At 45.1% G+C, this 26,498-nt stretch overlaps 2 protein-coding genes across 4 annotated transcripts in view; one reads left to right on the plus strand and one right to left on the minus strand.

The window, feature by feature from the left end:
- LOC140406171 (synaptosomal-associated protein 23-like) overlaps nucleotides 1-13,147 on the minus strand; it is a 31,872-nt gene extending 18,725 nt beyond the window's left edge. Inside the window, exon 1 of one of the 2 annotated variants that reach the window (XM_072494310.1) lies at nucleotides 13,087-13,147. The gene's annotated coding sequence lies outside the window, so the exon portion shown is untranslated. Of the gene's footprint in view, nucleotides 1-1,146; nucleotides 1,242-13,086 lie in introns of those variants that run through there. The other variant, XM_072494311.1, reaches the window with a different exon arrangement.
- A 6-nt stretch (nucleotides 13,148-13,153) lies between these two features.
- Nucleotides 13,154-26,498, plus strand: part of LOC140406169 (zinc finger protein 106-like) — a 125,809-nt gene continuing 112,464 nt past the window's right edge. The window contains exon 1 of one of the 2 annotated variants that reach the window (XM_072494304.1): nucleotides 13,154-13,296. The gene's annotated coding sequence lies outside the window, so the exon portion shown is untranslated. The remainder of the gene's footprint in view (nucleotides 13,297-26,498) is intronic. The other variant, XM_072494305.1, reaches the window with a different exon arrangement.

Raw genomic sequence — 26,498 nt, forward strand, 5'->3', positions numbered from 1 at the left:
ATACCTGGCGACTCTAAAGCAAACGTAATTAGAATGAAGGAAGGCAACCATATTGACCGCCATACGTAGAAACAACCAAAAAGAGCAACACAACAAACTAGCCACAGCCTCAAATGTAATTCAACTAGATTACTCAAAACATGAGCTATCTTCACAAATCCATGCTGACTCTGATCAGCTTTTAAAAAAATATAAATTTAGAGTATCCAATTCATTTTTTCCAATTAAGCCTGGCCAGTCCACCTACCCTGCGCATCTTTGGTTTGTGGGGGCGAAACCCATGCAAACACGGGGGGGGGGGGGGGGGGGGGGGGGGGGGGATGTGCAAACTCCACACGGACAGTGACCTAGAGCCGGGATCGAATCTGGGACCTCAGCGTCATGAGGGAACCATGCTAACCACTTGCGCCACCATGCTGCCCTATCAGTTCATTTTTTGACCAAGTGTTCAGTCACACTGGTGACAGGTTCTAGGAACTACTACACAACAGATGTTCAATGGATGAGTTGGTCAATATCTGCTTTCTCCCTGCCTTTCCGAGCACGAAATCTAAGCTGACACCCTCCCTGTGCAGTACTGAGGGAGTACTGCATTGTCGGATGATTGTCTTTCAGGTGAGATATTAAACTCGGGTCTCCATCTGCCCCCTCAGGTAGGTGGAGAGACCCCCTGGGGTAAGATTTCCCATGCGATCTGATCAATATTTATCCTCAATATCACTGAAATAGATTATCTGATTGCTGTGTGGAACATTTGGGTGTGTAAATTGGCTGCTGGGTTTCTTACATTTCAACATTGACTATTTTCAGAAGTATTTCCTTTGCTGTAAAGCGCTTTGAGACATCCAAAGATAATAAAAACACTGCATAAATGCCCACTCCTCAGTGAACTTCGTGGCTCTAATATGAGCACTGGGTTAATTGATTGATACACCCAAAATCCGAATGACATAATACGATAGTATTAACAAAGAGACTAATGACAGCTGGGAGTTAGATTCCATATATGGTTTCCATGCTGCGCAAGCCTATCCCTGTCCTGTATATAGTGACCGCATCTTAAGTGAGAGGTGCTCACTGAACCAAGCTTTCTATCAGCATTTACTGCATTTAAAGGAAAGTACCTACTGTCCCATCAACACTTACTGCGTTTAAAGGGAAGTACCTACTGTCCACAGTACTTCCTTTAGCTGTCTGCTTCACTGGACTATTCCAATTGCTCCAAATTGTTTGACCAAGGACAGCATGGAAACCTGGAAATGAATGTACAGGAATTCCAAATCGTAGTGCTGACCAACACCCAAGGGAGACAGATAGTGTTGCACGGGAACAAAACAGGCAACACGGCTACACACATACACTGGTATACAGAACCCAAATTTAGCTTCACAGAACATAGTAGCTGATCTGCCTCAAGGCCTGGGTGTGGCACAGCAGGTTCAGCAAGTCAGGAAAAGGAGTACAACACTGAAATAACAAGAGAGAAGCAGAGTGCATGTTCAGGTGGATGACCACTTCGGATGACAGGTTACAGGCCTGAAATATTTACTCTGCCCCTTTCTCCCCACAGATGCTGCCTGACCTGCTGAGTGGCTCCAGCATTTTTTGTTTTTATGTACCATTCCAGTGTTATCTATTCCACATGAGCTTCCTCCCACTGATCAACATCACACCCCATCAGCATATCCTTCCATTCCTTTCTCACTTACCTAACTTTCCCTTAAGTGCATTTATGCTATTTGTCTCAATATTCTGTATCAAGCTCCAGATTCTCACCATTCTTCGGTGAAGAGGTCACTAATACATCCAATGGTTTGTACTTATTGATTCTAGTTCTGAATTCTATGAAACACTTCTATAAATTTAAATACCTCTCATGTCTTCTCTAAGAGCCTTAGCCTGTTTAGTACATTTAGAATATGACCAGAACAGTGCACAGTTCTCCAAGTGTATTCTAACCATGATTCTATGCAAGTTTTGCACAAGTTAAAAATCACATTGAAGACAATTCCAGGCCTGACTGCAATTTGTGACTACCACAGGAATGCACACTCTGCCCTCAAGCCAAGCAGCCACACTTCAAATGAGATCTTAAGCAGGGAGTCCAGGCACACTATTCAACTGCATGGGGCATAACAGTCAAACTAGAAGTGCCCACATGCAAACAAAAAAACTTGGGTTTGTATAGCACCTTTTAAAAACATTCCATGGTACTTCTCAATTGTCAAATGCACACTTTCAAATAATGATGTGGAGATGCCGGTGTTGGACTGGGGTGAACACAGGAAGAAGTCTTACAACACCAGGTTAAAGTCCAACAGGTTTGTTTTGAATCACTAGCTTTCGGAGCACTGCTTCCCACCTGCGGAAGGAGCAGTGCTCCGAAAGCTAGTGATTCAAAACAAACCTGTTGGACTTTAACCTGGTGTTGTAAGACTTCTTACTGCACTTTCAAATAGGCATTGCACAGCAGAGACTGGGGTCATTAAAATAAACATACTGATAAAGACAAGTGGGATCTAACAGCAGTCGATATACTCTGCACACGTGGTGTCTCTTTAAAATCCTTCACTCCCATTTACTGGGGATCCTATTTTTATTTAGAAAAATTCCCTTTTCCTCACTATTGGATTTTTCTTCAATTTTCTACCCAAACGGAAGCTCAACCCAACACTTGGACACCCCCAATTCAGACACCCCGCCAGCATCAGGACTGCCCAGCACAGGTTAGATACAAAGTAAAGCCCCCTGTACACCGTCTCAAACACTCTCCTTGAAACACATACCGTAGATACCTGTCAGAATGCAGAGCAATCAGAGCTAAAGTCACACATACAGTCACAGGCCTTCACGTCCACACCCTCTACAATTCAGCTGGAGAGATCTGGCAATCATAGCATTTACGCTGAGAGCAATCGCACATCATCTGCAGCAGCAAGTTGAACAGGCATAGAAGTTTAAAACCACAGGTCATTTTGGCCATTACTTCGGAGTTGACTCTGGCTTGATCAATGCAAAGCTAACCACATGCTACTCTCGCCCCAGGGCCCTGTATCATTCTGCAATGTGCAGTCATCGCAAATTTACATTCTGTAACTATTGCTGTGAACTCTTGTTTCAGTTGTGGCTCAGTGCACTCGCCTCAAAACACAGAAGATTGGGGATTCAAGTCCCACTCTTGATGCTTCAGCACGTAATCTAGGCATACACTAGTACAGTAAGAACTGAGTGTGCGTCTCATTGTCTAAAGTCTTTTGGGTGAAATGTTAAACGGAGGTTCTGTTTACACTCTCAGGTGGACATAAAAGATCCAATAGCACGATTCAAGGAAGCAGGGGAAATCCCCCCCCCCCACTGGCCAATACTTATCCCTCAACCAGCATTGCTAAAACAGATTATCCAGCAATCATTTCATTGCTTTTTGTTGAACCCTGAAGTGTGCAATTTGGCTGTCCCATATTTCCTGCATTACATCAGTGTCTGCACGCAAAATAATTACTTAATTGGTAAAAGTAATAAAAAGTTCCCAAGAACCTTCAGTGGAGGCTGGGGTGGGCCCAGGCAGAGCAGTGACATTACTGAGCTATACTAATGAACTCCCCACTGCCTTGCTGGGTCAATAGTGGATGAGCTAAGGGATTTCCCCCTCTCCCCCCACTAAACATGCCACTGGGTAAGCAGCAGCGGTCTGCTTCTGACAAACGCCCATAAATCAATTAGCTGCACAGGAAGAGCAAAGTCCACTATCTGAGGGAGCATCTACAAAAAACGTGGACAAAATACTTACAGGATCAAATGGTCAGTTTGCTACTTACTAGTCAATATCTGCTGCTTTACTTTCTGTGGGATGAAGGAGAAGGTGCTTGTGGAATAACAATTATAACCCTCAATGACCATTTTGTTACATATGTCACAAGGAGGAAATGTTCCCTGGGTGAGTTTGAACAGAACACACCAGAACAGTCATTACAAAAAAACCCGAACTTTATCCAGTGTAGTGACGCAATCAGTCCCCAACCCAGGATTTCCTGAAAGCAGACAAGACACTTCCTAGTACATTGTGGCCAGTTTTATTTCAGTAAGGGAGACATTTCCCAAATAGTCAGAGCTACAGACATTTGCCCAGTCATTGCTGCAGCCTCCTGATGAGAATGGAGTGTCAGCCATGTCTCAGTTATCACCAGAGTCCGGAAGGTCAAAGGTTTACCACACATTCCAGAGACTTCAGCCCCAAATGCAGGCTGCCATTCCAATGCAATGCCACACTGTTACGAAGTGACAACTCCATGCATATGAATTAAGAGTCAGCCACTTGGTCCGTTGAGCCTGCTCTGCCATTCAATACAATCATGGCTGATCTAATTGTAACCTCAAACCGACATTCCTGCCCACCCCCTATAACCTTTCACCCCCTTGTCAATCAAGAATCGATTTAGCTCTGCCTTTAGAGTATCCAATTCATTTTTTCCAATTAATGGGCAATTTAACGTGGCCAATCCACCTATCCTGCACATCTTTGGGTTGTGAAGGTGAAACCCAGGCAAACACTGGGAGAATGTGCAAACTCCACACGGACAGTGACCCAGGGCCGGGATCAAACCTGGGACCACAGCGCCATGAGGCAGCAGGGCTAACCCACTGCACCACCGTGCTGCCAATTTTAAAAAAGAATTCTGCTTGCACTGCCTTTTAAAGGAAGAGCTCCAGGTCGCATGACCCTCAAAGATTAAACACCTGCCTTTTCAAGTGAACATTCAAGATCCCATGGCACTATTTTGAAGAAATGGAGAGCTCTGCATGGCACCCTGACCAATATTTATCCCTCAACCAGCATCACTTAAAAATCTATCTGGTTGAGGGAGTTTGTTGAACTCAAAATGGTTGCAGCTTTTCCTACATGAAAACACACTGTCTTCATTAACTGTAAAGTACTTGAGGTCATCCTGGGATTGTGAAAGGTGCATTATAGATGCAAATTAGTTGTTAGAACTTTACAGCCAGTGGGATGGACAGCAACACCTCTACCATAAGTGTTCGAGTGGTTAAGTTCAAACTATTGCTAGATAACTTGTGCTAGAGACTGGATTCATTCACATTTAGTCTGACATTTCAGTGATAACCTATTAGAAAGGCAGCTATTCAAACCGTTCATTTCCATCCCAAGTCACAAGAGGATCCACACCTCCAGATGTGCACAAATTAATTGAAATAGCCAACAAAACATACCATGTTGCTTAATTTATAGAATCTCTACAGTGCAGAAGGAAGCCATTCGGCCCATCGAGTCTGCACCGATCACCTGAATGAGCACCCAACCTAGGCCCACTCCTCCACCCTATCCCCGTAACCCCACCTAACCTGTACATCCCTCGATGCTAAGGGACAATTTAACATGGCCGATCCACTTAACCTACACTGGACTTTGGATGTGGGAGGGAAATGGAACACCTGGAGGAAACCCAGGCAGACATGGCTGGAATTGAACCTGGATCCCTGGCGCTGTGATGCAGCATTGCTAACCACTGTGCCACCATGCCGCCAACAATTTGAGTTGCCTGTTGGTTCAAGTTCCAATTGTGCAACAAAAATGAAACAATATAATACACCCACACAAATAAAATGTTAAATCAACAGTTCTCACTTACAGAAACACAAAGTAACAAGAAGTTTATTTTGTGTCCAGTACCAACACCAGGAGTTGAGTCAAACGCATTAAAGTTGTGCGACGTGTGTGGTACCAGCCTCATGTTGCTCGCAGCGTCAGTAACAAACCAGTCACCCTGGTGTTACGCAGCTCACAACACTCTCAGCAGACCCAGCCAGGTTATGAAAGGATTAACTTTAACTGATGTATTTCACATATTCACAGTTACACTGAACCCGAAAACAAATTTAAACAATCAGATTTCACTAATTAATAAGTTCCATCAAACAATAGATCAGAAGGAGCATTAAAATGATGGAAGTGAATAAAGGGGAGGCCCAATGCCCTCCATGGAACATCCTAGCCACAATGCAGCTGGGAGTCTGTACCCTCCCCGGAAACTGTATTCCATCCATGCTGCAGACATTTTCTCCTGGCCAACTCCAGTTCACTGTCTCAGACCCTCTGGCAGTTACTGTCAGTTCACGAGCTAACAAGTACTGTTGTTTTCAGAGAGGTGTCGTATTGGCTATACCATATCTAGGCCCCTCATAATTTTGTACACCAGTTAGGTATCCTTTGTTCTACGGAAAACAACCCCAGCCTATCCAATGTTTCCAGCCTGGCAACATTCTTGAACCCTCTCCAGAGTAATTATGTCCTTGCTGTAATGTGATGACCAGAACTGGACACAAAATTCAAGTTGTGGCCTAATCAGCATTTTATACTGTCCTCGCAATATATTCCTGCTTTTGTATTAAATACCTCGTCCAATAAATGAAAGCATTCCATGTGCTTCCATTACCACCTAATGCAACCGTTCTGCCACCTTCAGGGACCTGTGGACATTTACTCCAAGTTCTCTCACTTCCTCCAGCTCTCTCAATACCCTCCAGTTTAGGTGAGCATTCCCTTGCTTTGTTTGCCCTCTCCAAATACATTATCTCACACCTCTCTAGGTTGAATTCCATCTGCCACTTTTCCACCCATTCATATCATTGTGGAATCCACAGCTGTCCTCTTCACTGTCAACTACACAGACAATTTTTCTGTAATCTGCAAATTTTCCAGTCATGCCTTCCACATTCAAGTCTAAATCATTAATATATACAACAAACCACTTTCCTGTTGCATCGACCATTACCCATTATTTCTTGTCGCTGAGCCAATTTTGGAATCGACCTGCCACTTTCTACTGTAGTTATCCTGAGATCTCACTTTTTTGACCAGTCTGCCACGTGGGACCTTGTCAAATGCCTCACTGAAATGCATGTAGATAATATCCACTGGACTACTCTCATCAATCCCCGTTGTTACATATTCAAAAATGTTAATATAGTTAGTAAAACACAATCTCCCCTTAACAAAATCACGATGACCACCCCAATCAATCTGTGCCTTTCTAAGTGACAGCTTATCCGGTGTCTCAGAATTGATTCTAATAATTTGTACACCACCAAAGTTAGACTAACCAACCTATAATGATCTGGCTTATCCCTTTTAAAATAATGATACAATGTTCACCGACCTCCAATCCTCTGGTACTTCACTATCCGCTATTTCCTCCCTGGCTTCCTTTACAGCCTGAGATACAACCATCTGGATTGGTGATTTATCCACCTTCAAAGATGTCAGTTCCTCCAGAACTCCTCTCTCATTATGCTAATTGCTTTCACATTCCTCCTCTTTAAATTCTTTTAGAGTATCCAATTCATTTTTTCCAATTAAGGGGCAATTTTTAGCGTGGCCAATCCACCTACCCTGCACATCTTTGGGTTTTGCAGGCGAAACCCACACAAACACGGGGAGAATGTGCAAACTCTACATGGACAGTGACCCAGAGCCAGGATTGAACCTGGGACCTCAACGCCGTGAGGCAGCAATGCTAACCACTGAGCCATGGTGCTGCTCTTCATTCCTACTCTTTAACGAGAATGTCTTCATCAGTCCTCTCCTTAATGACAGAGACGAAGTACTCATTGAGAACCCTGCCCACATCTTCTGCATCAACCCACAAGTTACCGTGTATATCTTTCTTTAATTATTCTTTTGCTCTTAATGTACTGGTGAAACATCTTTGGATTTTCTTTGATTTTACCTGCCAAAATTTTTTCATATCCTCTCATTGTTTACCTAATTTCCATTTTATTTCAACCCTGTACGTTCTATATTCCTCTTGGCTTTCTACTGTATAAGCTTTTTGTGACTGTCATAAGTTTTCTTTTTCTGCCTCATCTTATTCTGCATGTTTCTAGATAACCAGGGGACTCTAGGTTTGGCAGTACCACCCATTTTCTTTGGGACATGCCTACATTGTTCTTGTTATTGAATGCTTCCACTGATTTGACACCGTTTCCCCTTTAGTAGCTGTATTCAGTCCACTTTCACCAGTTCACCTCTCAGCTTCGCAAGATTTGTCTTACCCTTTTACCCCTGTTCTATTTACATAATTATACCAAATCTAACGATGTGATCATCAACTCCAAATTGGTCCCGTACTGCTACTTCATCCACTTGCCCGGCTTAATTTCCAAGGACTAAATCTAAAATTGTCCCCCCTCTGGCTTGCATAGTTACGTGCTCACTAAAAAGTTTTCTGGAACGCAGTTCAGGACCTGTCTGCCTTTCACATTGTTTGTATTGTCATTTGAGAGTACCTTTAAGAAATGGGTGTTTAAGAAATGTACCTTTAAGAAGGGGCAGCACGATAGCATGGTGGGTAGCACAATTGCTTCACAGCTCCAGGGTCCCAAGTTCGATTCCCGCTTGGGTCACTGTCTGTGCAGAATCTGCACGTTCTCCCCGTGTGTGCGTGGGTTTCCTCCGGGTGCTCCGGTTTCCTCCCACAGTCCAAAGATGTGCAGGTTAGGTGGGTTGGCCATGCTAAATTGCCCTTAGTGTTGGGTGGGGTTACTGGGTTATGGGGATAGGGTGGAGGTGTGCAGTTGGGTAGGATGCTCTTTCAGAGAGCCGGTGCAGACTCGATGGGCCGAATGGCCTCCTTCTGCACTGTAAATTCTATGAAAGAAATGGTTGTTTATCAGTGATGTCAGAGTGTGGGCTGTCTGTCAGCTTTTTACTTTTGTTTTAGGCTGTTTGCTGCAGGGTGTTTTATAGTATCGTTTTCAGAGCTGGATAGCTGCAGTCACAGCCAGAAGGGGTATCAGTCTCTCTCTCTGTAATCTAAAAACGGTAAATCGATCCTTTGGTGATTTAAAACTAATAACTGCTCTCAGTAGTGACTTTAACCTGATGTGCTTCTGTTAAAAGTTCTTTTTTAAGTCTCATGGATGTTAAAAGGACAGCTGAAGGATTACGTAGTGTTGTATTCTTTGGGGGGTTGTATTTGAATTGATGGTTGCTAAGAAGTTTACTGTATGTTTTAAAAAGGTTAACTTGGAGTTCATAGAATAAACATTCTTTTGCTTTAAAAAAATACGTTTTCCATTTCTGCTGTACCACACCTGTAGAGTGGGCCGTGTGCTCCCATACCACAATCAATTAAAAGTTGTGGGTCAGGTGAACTCCATGATACACTTTGGGGTTCTCTAGAACCTGGCCCATAACAGTATCCCCAATTGATATTTGGGTAGCTGAAGTTCAGCTCAATTTCTAATTTCCTGTGGAAATCCACAATTCAATCTGCTTCCACCATACCCTTAGGCAATGCGTTCCAGATCCTAGCTACTCACTGCATAAAAAGCTTGTTCTCATGACACCTTTCGTTCTTTTGCCATTCACCTGACATTAATGTTCTCGGATTCTCGACCCTTCCTTCAATTTGAACAATTTCACCTATACCTAGATCTTTCTTGATTTTGTAATTTCTATCAAATCTTCTCTCAACCTCCATTTTTTTCGAAAACATTCCCAGCTTCTCCAATCTATGTAACTGAAGTCCCGAATCCCTGAAACCATTCTCGTAAATCTATTCTGCACCCTCTCTAAAGCTGTGTCTTTCTTGAAATGTGATGCCCAAAATTGGACACAATACTCCAGTAGAAGCTGAAACAAAGTTTTATAAAAAGTTTATTATAAGTTATTCGCCTTTGTGCTATGTGCCACTATTCATAAAGCCAAGGATACAAGTAACATCTGAGAAGCCGTATAAAAAGGAAATGGAAGGGAGAGAGGAACTCTGAAAATTATAGATCACCACAGAAGTGATACTGAGGAAATTGTTGGACTCATCCTAGGGTCTTAAAAGAAGTGGCTAATGAGATATCTGATGCACTATTATAATTTTTCAAAAATCCCTAGATTTTGGGAAGGTCCCATTAGATTGGAAAATAACTCCATTATTTAAAATGGGAGGGAGACAGAAAGAGGTGAACTACAGGCCAGTTAGTTATAGAGAAAATGTTAGAAGCCAGATATTATAGCAGGACTGGTTCAGCTCAGTTGGCTGGACAGTTGGTTAGATGCAGAACAAGGCCAACAAGCAAGTTCAATTCCCGTGCTGGCTGAGGTTATTCATGAAGGCCCTAGCCTTCTCAACCTTGCCCCTCGCCCGAGGTGTGGTGATCCTCAGGATAAATCACCATTTCAAAAGGGGAAAACAGCCTAAGGTCATCTGGGACTTTACTTACTTACTTATAGCAGGGCACTTGGATAAGCTCAAGGAAATTAGGCAGTCAACATGGTTTTGCGAAAGGGAAATCAAGTTTAACCAACTTACTGGAGTTTGTTGAGAAAGTAACATGTGCTGTGAGGAACCGGTGGATGTACTGTACTTAGATTTACAGAAGGCATTTGATAAAGTGCCACAAAGGTTACTGCAGGAAATAAAAGCTCATGCTATAGGCGGCTAACATGTTTGCATGGATAGAAGATTGGCTGGCTAACAGGAAGAAATTTCTCTTCATCTCAGTCCTAAAGATCAGCACTGTTTCCCTTCACAATCTATTTCGCTAAGGTCACCTCTCATTCTTCTGAATCCTAGAGATTATACCCTAATTTATTCAGCCTCTCATCATCAATAAATATTTGTTGTAATCCCTCCAATGCAAGTATGTACTTCCTTAGAAATGGAGACAAAGAGTGGATACAATATTCCTTTTGCAGCTGCCCCAAACTCCCATGTAATTGTAGCAAGATGTATTCTTATGATTTAGCAAGACTTATTCTTATGATTTTTATGACTAAATTGAATAACCTCACATGTTCCCACATTATACTCCATCTGCCACTTTATTGCCTACTTACTTAACTGATCTATATATCTTTTACCTGTGTGATCTCCTCACAGCTTACATTCGATTTGTATTGTCAGCAAACTATAAAGAGGGGCGGGCGGGCACTGCGCAAGGGGGGTGGGGGCTGCTGCGAGAGGGACAAGCACTCGCCGCGAGAGGAGTGTGCAGAAGGACAAGCATGCGTGTGAGGGGGGCAAGTGTGCATGTGAAAGAGTGAGAAGGACGCGAGCGACAGACGAGCGTGAGTGAGAAGGACGCGAGCGACAGACGAGAGTGAGAGAGACGAGCGGGGTGTGTGAGGGTGGGGGGGTGTGAGGGTGGGGGGGTGTGAGGGTGGTGGGTGTGTGTGGGTGTACGTGTCTGTGAGTGTCTGCAGGGTCTGTGGGGGGGGGGTTTGTGACAGAGAGAATCCAGCATTCTGGTAGCACTGAACCAAAGGAACAGGAACACTCCTCCATTACATTTTTTAATAAGAAAATGTTTTAATTATAGCAAACGTATACAGAAAAGAAATAGAAACAACTTCTTAAAATTAGGGGTTTGTATCCTCCAGTTTCCTCCTATAGTCCAAAAATGTGCAGGTTAGGTGGATTGTCCATGCTAAATTTCCCCTAGGTCGGGATACGGGGGGGAATTGGGCCTGGGTGGGGTGTTCTTTCAGAGGTCCGGCGCAGATGATGGGCCGAATGGCCTCTTTCTGCACTGTGGGAATTCTATGATCAATTGCGAGAAAACAATTAATTTTTGGGGGGTTTGGCTTTTCAACACAATAATAATGTTTTTCAGTATTCTTCGGAGGTCAAAGGGTTCTGCGGCTGGAAACATTTGGGGAAACCTGGTGCTAGATAAATGAGTGGCTGAAGAGATGGTGCAATGGGATGGGTCATAGTTCCCTGGCACATGGAGAATGAAGCCTGTACTGGTTGCACGTCAACCGCTGTCATTGAAGGTGGGGTGGGGCACCCAGTGTCAGTGAAGGGGGGTGGGGGTCAGGCACACTGAGTCAGTGAAGGGGAGGGGGAGGGGAGGGGGAGGGTGGGGGAGGGTGGGGGTGGGGGGAGGGTGGGGGGAGGGTGGGGGGAGGGTGGGGGGAGGGTGGGGGGAGGGTGGGGGGAGGGTGGGGGGGGGGGGTGGGGGGAGGGTGGGGGAAGGCACCCCAAGTCAGTGAAGGGGAGGGAGGAGGCACCCGGAGTCAGTAATAATAATAATCTATTATTGTCACAAGTAGGCTTACATTAATACTGCAATGAAGTTACTGTGAAAATCCCCTAGTCGTCACACTCTGGGGCCTGTTTGGGTTTACTGAGGGAGATTTTTAAAATTTGAGTACCCAATTCATTTTTCCAATTAAGGTGCAATTTAGCATGGCCAATCCACCTACCCTGCACATCTTTGGATTGTGGGGACGAGACCCACACAAACCCGGGGAGAATGTGCAAACTCCACACGGATAGTGACCCAGAGCCAGTATCAAACCTGGTTCCTCGGCGCCATGAGGCTGCAGTGCTACCCACTGCACCACCGTGCTACCTGCACTGAGGGAAAATTCAGAATGTCCAATTCACCGAACAGCACGCCCTTCGGGACATATGGGAGGAAAACAGGGCACACGGAGGAAACCAATGCAGAACATGGAGAACGTGCAAACTCCGCACAGACAGTGACCCAAGCGGGAATCGAATTAGGGACCCTGGCACTGTGAAACAACAGTGCTAACCACTGTGCTACCGTGACAGTGAAGGAGAATGGTGGTCAGGAACCCGGTGTCAGTGAAGGGGAGGAGGAGTACCCGGTGTCAGTGAAGAGGGGGTACTCGGTGTCAGTAAGGGGGGGTACTCGGTGTCAGTTAGGGGGGGGTACTCGGTGTCAGTGAAGGGGGTGTACCCGGTATCAGTGAGGGGGGGGGGGTACCCGGTGTCAGTGAAGGGGGGGGAAGAGACCTGGTGGCAGTGAGGGGCGGGGGGGGGGGGAAGAGACCTGGTGGCAGTGAGGGGCGGGGGGGGGGGGGGGAAGAGACCTGGTGGCAGTGAGGGGCGGGGGGGGGGACCTGGTGGCAATGAAGGGGGTACCGGTGTCAGTGAGTTTGGGGGGGGGGGGGGGGGGGCACACCAGTTAAAGGGAGGGGTGGGGGGATAGTAGCCGGTGTCAGAGGAGAGGCGGAGTATATTTCCGGAAACAAACAGTTGATGGGAGTGAACGGGGACTGCAGCGCTGCCGCTCTGACTGCTGCCCGGACCCGGTACTCACCGCTCCGCGGCCGTGCTCTCCTTGTCCGTGCTCTCCTTGTCCGTCTGATTGCTCACGCCCTCTTACTGCGCATGCACCGCGCCCAAGCATGACGTAATATTCTCAACGCATGCGTAGTAACGCTTCCGCTCCCATGGTTCCTCTCGCAGCAACAACATGATGGCGCCGCTCTCGTGAGCGGCCAACCTGGGCCTGAGAGGCCGATTCACTGTAAGTATTGGCAGCAGTGGAAGGGAAAAGGAAGGAAAGAGATGAAGTAATAACACCCCCGGATCCTGGAGCCTCTAAATCGTCCAAACCCTCTCCACTCCCCCTCCCCCCACGCCAGGCCCCCGCCCCGCCGGCTCCACCACCCCTCCATACCCGCTTCTTTACATTTCGGGTATGATGTGCAGTTGCGAGCACGAACTCCTCCCCTATGCAAGATATTGTAAGCTTAAAACGTCCTCTGTCTTCTGATTTTCCGTGTGGGATCAGTTGGCTTCCCACAACCTGTTTATTTGATATGAAGTTGATTGATTTGATTTATTGTCACATGTACCGAAGCACAGTGAAAAGTATTTTTCTGCGGCCAAGGGAACGTACACAGTCGACAAAAAGAATAATTGACAGAGTACATCAACAAATAGTACATCGACAAATAGTGATTGGTTACAGTATACGAATGGGCCCGGGATATGATTCTCTAAATGAAATCTGATGTTTTTATCTGCATCTTGTTCAATGAAAATCATCAGAAATGCAAAATTATGACTAACCCCCACTTCACGTTAGTTAAACCCAAGCTAACTGACAAACTTATTTTCCAATCACCATGTTTTGAGAGATTAAGAAGGTCCCCTGACGCATCCCACAGCTTTGATGGACCTGCCAGTAGAAGATCATAGGAGCAGGAGTTGGCCATTTGGCCCATTGAGGCTGCTCTACCATTCAATGAGATCATGGCTTCAATATATTAAATGACCCACCATGCACTACTCTTTATGGAAGAGAATTCCAAGGATTTTGAGGTAAGTTGTTTTGAAACAGTACCCCCCAGATCTGGATTCCCTACGAAAGGAAGCATAGCCTCATCATCTATCCTCCACCTGATTTTAATAATAATCTTTATTGTCACAAGTAGGCTCACAATAACACTGCAATGAAGTTACTGTGAAAATCTAGTTGCCACATTCCGGCGCCTGTTTGGGTACACAGAGGGAGAATTCAGAATGTCCAATTCACCTAACAGCGTGTCTTTCGCGACTTGTGGGAGGAAACGGGAGCACCCGGAGGAAATCCACGCAGGCAGAGGGCGAACGTGCAGACTGACCCAACCTGGGAACCTAGTGCTGTGAAGCAACACTGCTACCCACTGTGCTACCGTGCCGCCCATTTTATATTTAGATTTCAATTCTTTTAACTCTTATGAGTATAGGCCCAAGCTGCTCAACCATTCCTCATTAGACATACCCTTTTTGTTATCAACCAAGTGAGCCTCCTTTGAACTGCTTCCAATGCAAGTGTATTCTGCCTTAAATAAGGAGACATAAGTGTACACAATATTTCAGGTTGAGGCTCACCAATGCCCTGTACAGTTAGCCATCCCCCTTGCAATAAAGGCCAACGCTCCATTTGCCTTCCTAATGATGCTAAAGTTCTTCTAACAACTAACTTTTTAAACTAACTAACTGCCTTCCTTGATGCTAACTTTATGAATCATCTACATTGCCACGCATATCCTTCTGCACTGCAACATTCTGCAGTGTGTCTGCATTTAAATAATTTGCTTTTCTATTCTCCCTGTCACAATGGACAGCCTCACATTTTCCCACATTATACTACACCATCTGTGAATTTCTTATCCGCTCACTTAACCTATCTATATAGTTTTGCCGACTCTTTGTATCCTCCTCACAACTTGCTTTTCTACCGATCGTTGTATCATCACATTTGGCTGAATAGTCTGTTCCTTCATCCAAGTCATTAATATAAATTGAAAATAGTTGAGGTCCAGCACTGATCCCTACTGCAGTCTATTAGTTAGAGTTTGCCTATCTGAAAACTACTGATTTATCCCGACTCTGTTTCCCATTAGTCAATCCTCCAAAGCCATTAACTCTTATTTTGTGTAGTAACTTTTTAGGTGGCACCTTAGCAAATGCCTTTTGGAAGTTCAAATATCTATACCTATTGGTTCTCCTTCATCCATCCTGCTTGTTACACCCTTAAAGATCTCTCATAAATTTGTCAAACATGCTATCTCTTTCACAAAATCATGTTGAGTCTGTCTGATTATGGTTTTCTAAATGCCTTACACTACTATCTGTTTAACAATGGATCTTAACTTCTTCTCAATGCCAGATATTAGGCAAACTGGCCTATAGCTTCCTACGTTCTGTCTCCCTCCGTTCTTGAAGAGTAGTATTATATTTGCAGTTTTCCAATCTGCTTGAACCGTTCCAGATCTTGGGAATTTTGGAAAATCACAAGCTATGCATCTACCATCTCGCCATCCACTTCTTTTAAGGATGTGGGTCATCAGGTCGAAGGGACTTTTCAGCCTTTAGCTCCATTAGTTTTCCCAGTACTTCATCTCTAGTGATCGTGTTTATTTTAAGTTCCTCTCTCACTTTTGCCCCCTGCTTTTATGTTATTCTTGGGATGCTTTTTGTGTCATTACTGTGAAGGCAAATACAGATACTTGTTCAAAGTCTGCCTTTTCTTTGTTTGTAATTATTAATTCCTCAGTCTCTCTGGTGAACAGTTAACTAACAGGAGGAGGGTGCTCCATAAAACTCCCCATCCTCAATGGTAGGGGAGTTAGCGCAAAAGCAACTGAAAATCTGCTTGAATACGGCAATACAATGTCTCGCATTGAAATACAAAATCCAATGTGTGTGTGTGTTCAGCGCTCGCTGTAGCGACTGGTTTCCTTGGCGATGGCTGCTGCTGGAAGACGGAGGGTCCCACGTGGAGACCCCGCGCTCTTGCCCCTTTCCCCTCCCCCCTCCACACACACACTCTACAGATCATGTATGTGATTCTTCGCGTGGTCTCACATCGAGGTGCCAGTACAACCCTTTATTGGGATTTTTAAAATCGCGTCGACGGTTGACTACACAATCACACGTGTAGGCTATCTACATCATGGAAGGTCTGTACAGCTTTGCAAATTGTATAGTGTGATGGGATGCAGTTTTTAAATGCTTGATAGTTGTTAGGAAAGTAGCCTTTGGTTCTGTTGTGCTCTCTGGGAACCAGGAATCCGTCCTTAGTCATTTAAAAACTCAAGTGGGTAATTTGAACCCTGCTGTACTGTTCTTTGTGCAGTATTATAGAATTTTGCATTATTAGATTTACTGAATGTTTAAAACTTAATTTGAAAACACCCGCTCATGCTGTACATCTATGTAGCGGTGTTAGATTTGCATTTTCCATTCGTGTTTTAGATTTGTACTTCAGATTGGTGGGCATTTTTTCTTTGAAATGAAAATAATGATTTTACTGCCAAAATATTGTTTTTGGTATCTGGAATACAGATTCCCGTTGGAAAGGGCTGGCAGCTCTGTCAAAGCTGTAGTATTTGCAACAATCTTCAGTCACAAGTCTTGGTGAATGATCTATCTCTGTCTCCTCCTGAGGTCCTCAGCATCACAAATGCCAGTCTTCAGCCGCTTTGGTTCACTTCACGTGATATCAAGAAATGGTTAAAGGCACTGGATACTGTCAAGGCTATGGGTCCTGACAACATTCCGGCAACAGTGCTGAAGACTTGTGCTCCAGAACTAGCTGCACCCTGAGTAAAGATGTTCCAGCACAGCTACAATGCTGCAATCTACCTGGCAATGCGGATAATTGTCCGGGGCTATTCTGTCCATAAAAATCAGGACAAATCCAATTATTTTGATGGATACAAATAACCAAGTAAACTGAGGGACAAACTAAAGGGACAATCCCTTAGGGGGAAACTGCCTTCAAATAAAAAATGAATTACAGATGAAACTTAAAACATCAAACCAAAATGTGACTAAAGGGGGTCAATAATAAGGCCCCAGTTCTTGTGCCCAACGGGAACAAAAGGCTTCAAGGGTACCAGTGGACACTGCATGCCCCTTCGCCAGGGACACTCAGCCACAAATGTAGCCACGGTAGAAGGGCAAACAGTCGGGTCGAACGACCCCCTTGATCACCCACTGCCTGGACCTGTTGATGATCACCCCATTATTCTACTCTCAATCATCAGCAAAGTGATGGAAGATATCATTAACAGCTCTGATATCAAGGCAGCATTTGGCTGAGTGCAGTTTCAAGGAACCGAAGAAAAACTGATATCAGTGGGAATTGAGGAAAGCGCCCCTCTGGTTGGAGTCATACCTAGCACAAAGAAAGATGGCTGTGGTTGTTGGAGATCAGTCATCTTGTACAGCACCCCGGGCTAGGGCACAATCAATTCCAGCCCCCCTTGACCCGGGGTCGCAACACAATTGAATTAACCAATAATCCTTAGAAAAATAAGCCTTTGGTCGTTTGCTGCCCCATAATTACAGTCGCCAAGTTTGTAAATTTAAACGGAATTACTTTTTATAAACCAGAACTATAATGAAATATGCAGCAAATACAACTGGATAACTATTATCCCCCACCCTCTTTCTAGCACCTTTCCTTCAAACCAGGCTTTCAGGTTGAGATTTCTGATTTCCAGCCTCTAATGGATTTCAATGTTGGTCTCTGCAGTTTCAGAAATACTGCAACTTTTCTGGAGAAAACGTGAGAGAGCAGGTCCTTTCCCCTGAGTGCTCGGGGACCCCACTCTGCTTTCCTTAGGTCTCTGGAAATCATCCCACTCAGGCAGGATCTAATCACCACCTGTTAGCGGGAAGCATATGGTCTTTTGGCCAATACATTGGCTACCAGACAACCATTCGAATCGCGTCCCACCCCATCTCTTGGGTGCCACAAAGTCTCAGTTCCGTTGTCCATAGCCAGCACCACATACTATGTTACAAGTTTTGAATTCCTCATTCTCTGCTACTTGACCTAAAGATACATGTCTATTAAGTAATCATGGATCAAAATGATAAAGACAAAAAAATAAAGAAAGGGGAAATAAGGAAGGACCTTCAAATATCTCTCTCCCTAAAAGGTATGAAACTTCAGGGCACGGACGTTTGATTCTGAGGTATGCAAGGCATTACAAATATATATCCATCCAATCCATCCCCATTATGTAAGTTCCCTTCCCAGTCTCTACATTGGTAACTAGTCAGCCTTAAACCAGTGCCAATGCATCCACCATCACATCCTTTCCAGGATTATGTACAATTTTAACATTGAATTGTGGTAATAATAAACTCCAACGGAATAATCTTGCGTTCCGGATTTTAAACTTCTATATAAACAAAAGCCGATCATGGTCTGTTTAAACTAAGATTTATTTACTGTCATATTGAATATATACTTCAAATTGCTGAAGGGCTAGTGGCACTGCCCCTAACTCCAGGTCACTGGCATCATAGAATTTACAGTGCAGAAGGAGGCCATTCGGCCCATCGAGTCTGCACCGGCTCTTGGAAAGAGCACCCCACCCAAGGTCAACACCTCCACCCTATCCCCATAACCCAGTAACCCCACCCGACACTAAGGGCAATTTATCATGGCCAATCCACCTAACCTGCACATCTTTGGACTGTGGGAGGAAACCGGAGCACCCGGAGGAAACCCACTCACACACGGGGAGAATGTGCAGACTCCGCACAGACAGTGACCCAAGCCGGAATCGAACCTGGGACCCTGGAGCTGTGAAGCAATTGTGCTATCCACAAGGCTACCGTGCTGCATCTGTGGTCATCCTCTCTGCTGGGTGTCACTTCACAGTCATTGCTGTCTTCATCCTGAATAGATGATGCCATGCTATTACGTATATTGTCATTCCAAAAAAGGCACATTCTGGGAAATATTTGCATCTGAAATGAATGGCAACGAGTTCACTGCAAGAGGCAGCAACAAATTACTTTTAGAAAAGTCCAATTCACTTTTTCCGATTTGCTGTCTTCTTTCCTAGCTTTGGAAGAATTACTAGCCATTTGTTCAAAATCAGTTAGTGACAGGTCTATTTGGTAGCAGTTGTTTATCATTTCTTCATAATCAAAACCCAAATTGGATTCAGAACTTTTGTCTGAATCTTCATCACTGTTCTTGCTATTAGATTCAGACTCCTCCTTAGGATCACCTTCAGTCTTGGAGTTCTCAAATTCTGGCTCTCTACCAGATTTTATCTTTGACAAACTTCTGTGTGGAATCATTCTCGTAGAGATAATTTAATCAGTATCAGCAAAATCAAAAGACAAAGAAAAGTACAGCACTTAGTTAGATGCCCTAACTAAAAAAAACTTCTGCCCTTACTCGGTCTGTATCCCTCTATTTCCTCCCTATTCATGTACCCATCCAGATGCCCCTTAAATGTTGCTAATGTGCCTGCTTCCACCACATCCTCTGGCAGCGTGTTCCAAGTACCCACCACTCTCAGCATGAAAACCTTACCCTGCACATCTCCCTTAAACTTTCTCCCTCTCATCTTGAACCTGTGCCCCCTTGTAATTGACACTTCTACCCTTCTAAAAATACTCTGAGTATCCACCCTGCCTATGCCTCTCATTTTGTAGACCTCTGTCAGGTCTCCCCTCAGCCAAGGCGGCACGGTGGTGCAGTGGTTAGCACTGCTGCCTACGTCGCTGCGGACCCAGGTTTGATCCCAGCCCCGGGTCACTGTCCACATTCTCCCCGTGTCTGCAGGGGTTTCATCCCACAACCTAAAGATGTGCAGGTTAGGTGGATTGGCCATGCTAAATTGCCCCTTAATTGGAAAAAAATAATTGGGTACTATTGTTTGTAGTATATATAAATGTTCTGGAGGAAAATGTGAGTGGTCTGATTAGTAAGTTTATTTTTTTTTAATTTGGAATACCCAATTTTTTTTTCTTCCAATTACGGAACAATTTAACGTGGCAAATCCACCTACCCTGCACATTTTTGGTTGTGGGGTGTGACCCACGCAGAAATATGGAGAATGCAAACTCCACACGGACGGTGACCCTAGCCGGGATCAAACCCAGGTCATTGGCGTTGTGAGGCAGCAGTGCTAACCACTGTGCCATCGCACAGCCCATCTAGGTACTTTTTTTAAAGGATGTGAGGCAACCCACCTCTACCACCTGCCCAGGCAGTGCATTCCAGACCGTCACCACCCTCTGGGTAAAAAATGTTTTTCCTCAAATCCGCCTTAAACCGCCTGTCCTTAACCTTGAACTTGTGTCCCCTCATAACTGACCATCCAACTAAGGGAACAACTGATCCCTATCCACCCTGTCCATGCCCCTCATAAACATGTGCTCTCGATCAGGTTGCCCCTCACTCTTCTCTGCTCCAGCGAAAACAACCCAAGCCTATCCAACCTCTCTTCATAACCTAAATGTTCCATCCCAGGCAACATCCCGGTGAATCGCCTCTACACCCTCTCCAGTGCAATCACATCCTTCCTGTAATGTGGCGACCAGAATTGCACACAGTTCTCCAGCTGTGGCCTCAACAAAGTTCTATACAACTTTGACATGATCTCCCTGCTTTTGTAATCTATGCCTCGATTGATTGATAAGCCTTTTACACCTACACCACTCTTATCAACCTGCCGTTCTGCCTTCGGCGTACTATGTACAAACACATCAAGGTCCCTCTGTTCCTCAGAATCTCCCAGTGTCATGCCATTCATTGAATATTTCCTTGTTGCATTACTCCTTCCAAAGTGTATCACCTCACACATTTCAGGGTTAAATTCCATATGCCATTTTCTGCCCATTTGACCATCCTGTAACCCAAGACATTCAACCTCACTGTTGACCACCCGGCCAATCTTTGTGTCATCTGCAAACTTACTGATCCTAATCCCCACATAGTCATTTATGTTGATTACATAAATGACAAACAATAGGGGACCAAGCACAGATCCCCCACTGGACCCTGGCTTCCAGTCACTAAAGCAGCCGTCTATCATCACCCTCGGTCTCCTACAACTAAGCCAATTTTGAATCCACCGTATCAATCTACCCTGTATCCATGTACATTTGCCTTCTTTGTAAGTCTCCCATGTGGGACCTTGTCAAAGGTTTTGCTGAAGACCATATAAACTACATCCAACTGCACTACCCTTATCTACACGCATGCTCAAAAAGTTCAATCAAATTTGTTCGGCATGACCTCCCTCTGACAAAGCTATGCTGACTATTCCTGATCAAACCTCGCCTCTCCAAGTGGAGATAGGTATTCTCTCCTTCAGAACTTTCTCCTATAGTTTCCATACCAATCAGAAGCCTTTTTTTGCAACTTGTCTATTTCTTTGTCCATAACAAACTGAAATCATGTTGTGGTCACTATCACCAAAATGTTCGCCCACCAACACATCAACCACTATCTGGCTTCCCAGAATTAGGTCCAGCACAGCACTGTTCCTTTGTTGGACCCTCTACATATTGAGCGAAAAGGTTCTTCTGTATACATTTTAAGAACTCCACTCTACCTAAACCCTTAACATAATGACTATCCCAATTAACATAGAACATAGAAAATACAGCACAGAACAGGCCCTTCGGCCCACGATGTTGTGCCAAACCTTTGTCCTAGATTAATCATAGATTATCATTGAATTTACAGTGCAGAAGGAGGCCATTCGGCCCTTTGAGTCTGCACCGGCTCTTGGAAAGAGCACCCTACCCAAACTCAACACCTCCACCCAACACCAAGGGCAATTTGGACATTAAGGGCAATTTATCATTGGCCAATTCACCTAACCCGCACATCTTTGGACTGTGGGAGGAAACCGGAGCACCCGGAGGAAACCCACGCAGACACGGGGAGGACGTGCAGACTCCGCACGGACAGTGACCCAAGTCGGAATCGAACCTGGGACCCTGGAGCTGTGAAGCAATTGTGCTATCCACAATGCTACCGTGCTGCCCTTGAGAACAAATAAATCTACACTATATCATTTTACCTTAATCCATGTACCTATCCAATAGCTGCTTGAAGGTCCCTAATGTTCCCGACTCAACTACTTCCACAGGCAGTGCATTCCATGCCCCCACTACTCTCTGGGTAAAGAACCTACCTCTGATATCCCTCTTATATCTTCCACCTTTCACCTTAAATTTATGTCCCCTTGTAATGGTTTGTTCCACCCGGGGAAAAAGTCTCTGACTGTCTACTCTATCTATTCCCCTGATCATCTTATAAACCTCTATTAAGTCGCCCCTCATCCTTCTCCGTTCTAATGAGAAAAGGCCTAGCACCCTCAACCTTTCCTCGTAAGACCTACTCTCCATTCCAGGCAACATCCTGGTAAATCTTCTTTGCACCTTTTCCAAAGCTTCCACATCCTTCCTAAAATGAGGCGACCAAAACTGTACACAATACTCCAAATGTGGCCTTATCAAAGTTTTGGACAGCTGCATCATCACCTCACGGCTCTTAAATTCAATCCCTCTGTTAATGAACGCGAGCACACCATAGGCCTTCTTCACTTGAGTGGCGACTTTCAAAGATGTATGAACATAGACCCCAAGATCTCTCTGCTCCTCCACATTGCCAAGAACTCTACCGTAAACCCTGTATTCCGCATTCATATTTGTCCTTCCAAAATGGACAACCTCCCACTTTTCAGGGTTAAACTCCATCTGCCACTTCTCAGCCCAGCTCTGCATCCTATCTATGTCTCTTTGCAGCCGACAACAGCCCTCCTTACTATCCACAACTCCACCAATCTTCGTATCGTCTGCAAATTTACTGACCCACCCTTCAACTCCCTCATCCAAGTCATTAATGAAAATCACAAACAGCAGAGGACCCAGAACTGATGCCTGCGGTACGCCACTGGTAACTGGGCTCCAGGCTGAATATTTGCCATCCACCACCACTCTCTGACTTCTATCAGTTAGCCAGTTCGTTATCCAACTGGCCAAATTTCCCACTACCCCATGCCTCTTTACTTTCTGCATAAGCCTACCATGGGAAACCTTATCAAATGCCTTACTAAAATCTATGTACACTACATCCACTGCTTTACCTTCATCCACATGCTTGGTCACCTCCTCAAAGAATTCAATAAGATTTGTAAGGCAAGACCTACCCCTTACAAATCCGTGCTGACTATCCCTAATCAAGCAGTGTCTTTCCAGATGCTCAGAAATCCTATCCTTCAGTACCCTTTCCATTACTTTGCCTACCACCGAAGTAAGACTAACTGGCCTGTAATTCCCAGGGTTATCCCTAGTCCCTTTTTTGAACAGGGGCACGACATTCGCCACTCTCCAATCCCCTGGTACCACCCCTGTTGACAGTGAGGACGAAAAGATCATTGCCAACGGCTCTGCAATTTCATCTCTTGCTTCCCATAGAATCCTTGGATATATCCCGTCAGACCCGGGGGACTTGTCTATCCTCAAGTTTTTCAAAATGCCCAACACATCTTCCTTCCTAACAAGTATTTCCTCGAGCTTCCCAATCTGTTTCACACTGTCCTCTCCAACAATATCGCCCCTCTCATTTGTAAATACATAAGAAAAGTACTCGTTCAAGAACGCTCCTATCTCTTCAGACTCAATACACAATCTCCCGCTACTGTCCTTGATCGGACCTACCCTTGCTCTAGTCATTCTCATATTTCTCACATATGTGTAAAAGGCCTTGGGGTTTTCCTTGATCCTACCCGCCAAAGATTGTTCATGCCCTCTCTTAGCTCTCCTAATCCCTTTCTTCAGTTCCCTCCTGGCTATCTTGTATCCCTCCAATGCCCTGTCTGAACCTTGTTTCCTCAGCCTTACATAAGTCACCTTTTTCCTCTTAACAAGACATTCAACCTCTCTTGTCAACCATGGTTCCCTCACTCGACCATCTCTTCCCTGCCTGACAGGGACATACATATCAAGGACACGTAGCACCTGTTCCTTGAACAAGTTCCACATTTCACTTGTGTCCTTCCCTGCCAGCCTATGTTCCCAACTTATGCACTTCAATTCTTGTCTGACAACATCGTATTTACCCTTCCCCCAATTGTAAACCTTGCCCTGTTGCACGTACCTATCCCTCTCCATTACTAAAGTGAAAGTCACAGAATTGTGGTCACTATCTCCAAAATGCTCCCCCACTAACAAATCTATCGCTTGCCCTGGCTCATTACCCAGTATTAAATCCAATATTGCCCCTCCTCTGGTCGGACAATCTACATACTGTGTTAGAAAAGCTTCCTGGACACACTGCACAAACACCACCCCATCCAAACTATTTGATCTAAAGAATTTCCACTCAATATTTGGGAAGTTAAAGTCGCCCATGATTACTACCCTATGACTTCTGCACCTTTCCAAAATCTGTTTCCCAATCTGTTCCTCCACATCTCTGCTACTATTGGGGGGCCTATAGAAAACTCCTAACAAGATGACTGCTCCTTTCCTATTTCTGACTTCAACCCATACTACCTCAATAGGGTGATACTCCTCGAACTGCCTTTCTGCCGCTGTTATACTATCTCTAATTAATAATGCCACCCCCCCACCTCTTTTACCACCCTCCCTAATCTTATTGAAACATCTATAACCAGGGACCTCCAACAACCATTTCTGCCCCTCTTCTATCCAAGTTTCCGTGATGGCCACCACATCGTAGTCCCAAGTACCGATCCATGCCTTAAGTTTCCCCACCTTATTCCTGATGCTTCTTGCGTTGAAGTAGACACACTTCAACCCATCTCCGTGCCTGCAAGTACTCTCCTTTGTCAGTGTTCCCTTCCCCACTGCCTCATTACACGCTTTGGCGTCCTGAATATCGGCTACCTTAGTTGCTGGACTACAAATCCGGTTCCCATTCCCCTGCCAAATTAGTTTAAACCCTCCCGAAGAGTACTAGAAAACCGCCCTCCCAGGATATTGGTGCCCCTCTGGTTCAGATGCAACCCGTCCTGCTTGTACAGGTCGCACCTTTCCCAGAATGCGCTCCAATTATCCAAATACCTGAAGCCCTCCCTCCTACACCATTCCTGCAGTCACGTGTTCAACTGCACTCTCTCCCTATTCCTAGCCTTGCTATCACGTGGCACCGGCAACAAACCAGAGATGACAACTCTGTCTGTCCTGGCTTTTAACTTCCAGCCTAACTCCCTAAACTTGTTTATTACCTCCACACCCCTTTTCCTACCTATGTCGTTGGTACCAATGTGCACCACGACTTCTGGCTGCTCACCCTCCCCCTTAAGGATCCTGAAGACACGATCCGAGACATCCCTGGCCCTGGCACCCGGGAGGCAACATACCTTCCGGGAGTCTCGCTCGCGACCACAGAATCTCCTATCTATTCCCCTAACCATTGAATCTCCTACAACTATTGCTTTTCTATTCTCCCCCCTTCCCTTCTGAGCCCCAGAGCCAGACTCAGTGCCAGAGACCTGGCCGCTAGGGCCTTCCCCCGGTAGGTCATCCCCTACAACAGCATCCAAAACGGTATACTTGTTTTGAAGGGGAACGGCCACGAGGGATCCCTGCACTTTATGCCTGTTTGTTTTTTTTCCCCCTGACTGTAACCCAGCTATTCTTGTCCTGTACCTTGGGTGTGGTTACCTCCTTGTAACTCTTCTCAATCACCCCCTTTGCCTCCCGGATGATCCGAAGTTCATCCAGCTTCAGCTCCAGTTCCCTAACACGGTCTTTGAGGAGCTGAAGTTGGGTGCACTTCCCGCAGGTATAGTCAGTGGGGACACCGGTGGTATCCCTCACCACCCACATCCTACAGGAGGAGCATGTAACTGGCCTAGCCTCCATCCCCTCTTACCTTACAGAATATAGCTGCTGTGTGGACTAACTAGATCTCCGCCCTCCGACTCTGCTCCCAGTCAGCGACACTTCCTGTAAACTCCTGGCTCGCTTCGCACTCTTTGCGGAAATGTCGGAAACAAAATGAAAGGAGCACCTTACTCCCTCCTCACCTAACTCCCTCGGTCACCAAACTCTCACTATCGCACTCAAATGCACCAAATTCAGCACTCAGTGCTGTTAACGTTGGGAAAGTTGAAATCACCTAATATTACCCCATTATTATTTTTCCACACCTCTGCAAATTGCGCACATGTTTGCTCCTTAATTTCCCACTGACTATCTGAGGGCCGACAATAAACAGCTAGCAATGTGGCTGTCCCTTTTTTATTGCTAAGCTCTACCCACAAAGCTTTATTTGATGCCTCCTCGAAGATATCATCTCTCCTTCCTTTAGTAACTGACTCCTTACCTAATGATGCAATGCCTCCTCCTACTTCACCCCCTCTGTCTCGCCTGAAGATTCTATATCCTGGGATTAAAGCAAATTACTGCGGATGCTGGAATCTGAAACAAAAGAGA

Source organism: Scyliorhinus torazame, unplaced genomic scaffold (genome assembly GCF_047496885.1).
Source record: "Scyliorhinus torazame isolate Kashiwa2021f unplaced genomic scaffold, sScyTor2.1 scaffold_333, whole genome shotgun sequence".
Lineage (NCBI taxonomy): Eukaryota > Metazoa > Chordata > Chondrichthyes > Carcharhiniformes > Scyliorhinidae > Scyliorhinus > Scyliorhinus torazame.